This window comes from Penaeus monodon, chromosome 34, assembly GCF_015228065.2.
Source record: "Penaeus monodon isolate SGIC_2016 chromosome 34, NSTDA_Pmon_1, whole genome shotgun sequence".
Taxonomy (NCBI): domain Eukaryota; kingdom Metazoa; phylum Arthropoda; class Malacostraca; order Decapoda; family Penaeidae; genus Penaeus; species Penaeus monodon.
Genome location: NC_051419.1, coordinates 26,613,345 through 26,614,079, shown reverse-complemented (window position 1 = coordinate 26,614,079; position 735 = coordinate 26,613,345).

The following is a 735-nucleotide window of genomic DNA, read 5'->3' as shown; positions in this document are numbered from 1 at the left end:
TAATATAGTAGATATAATAACTGTTTGGGTGTTATAATTGTTAACTTCTTTTCCTACTCTTCATTTTTTTAAGTTACATAGTACTTTTTTATTTTGATTCACTTTTGTTTTCAGTTTACTTCATTATTGATTTTATCTTTATAGATCAATTACCAAGTTCTAAAAAATTATTCTTCACTACCTTTGGCTCATTACCCATTACTGTGAATTCACACTGGTATACATATCTTTCATTACACATACACATACACTGTATGAGTAAAACACTATTTATATTTACCATTGGCATGCAACCATTTTAAAAGTTTAAGCCATGCAACCATGGCATGCAACCATTCAAAAAGTTTTTTTTTTTATTATAAAAATAAAACTTTCATTTGCTGCAAAAGACCAGTGTATTATTCTGCTCTATAATTAAACTGTAAAAATATATATAAACTTGTTCCTTTTTCAATCCCCTAATGTTCAAATCTGATGAAGGGACAAGAAAGTTACCTGAAGAAGGTTATTTGTACATTAGTAGCTTTGTTCCTAGATTATATTGTATGTGCACTTTGTATTTTTTTCTCATACTTTGAGGAGCATTCTTTGTCTCTTTAGCAAATTAAACAGAATTCTAACTTTATACCAAAATCTTGCTCCTTTTTATCTCTCTCTCTCTAATTTCATAACAGATATTACAAAGAATATTAGTTCAGTAGCAGATGTCTCTTTTAAATACTTTCTCTCACTACC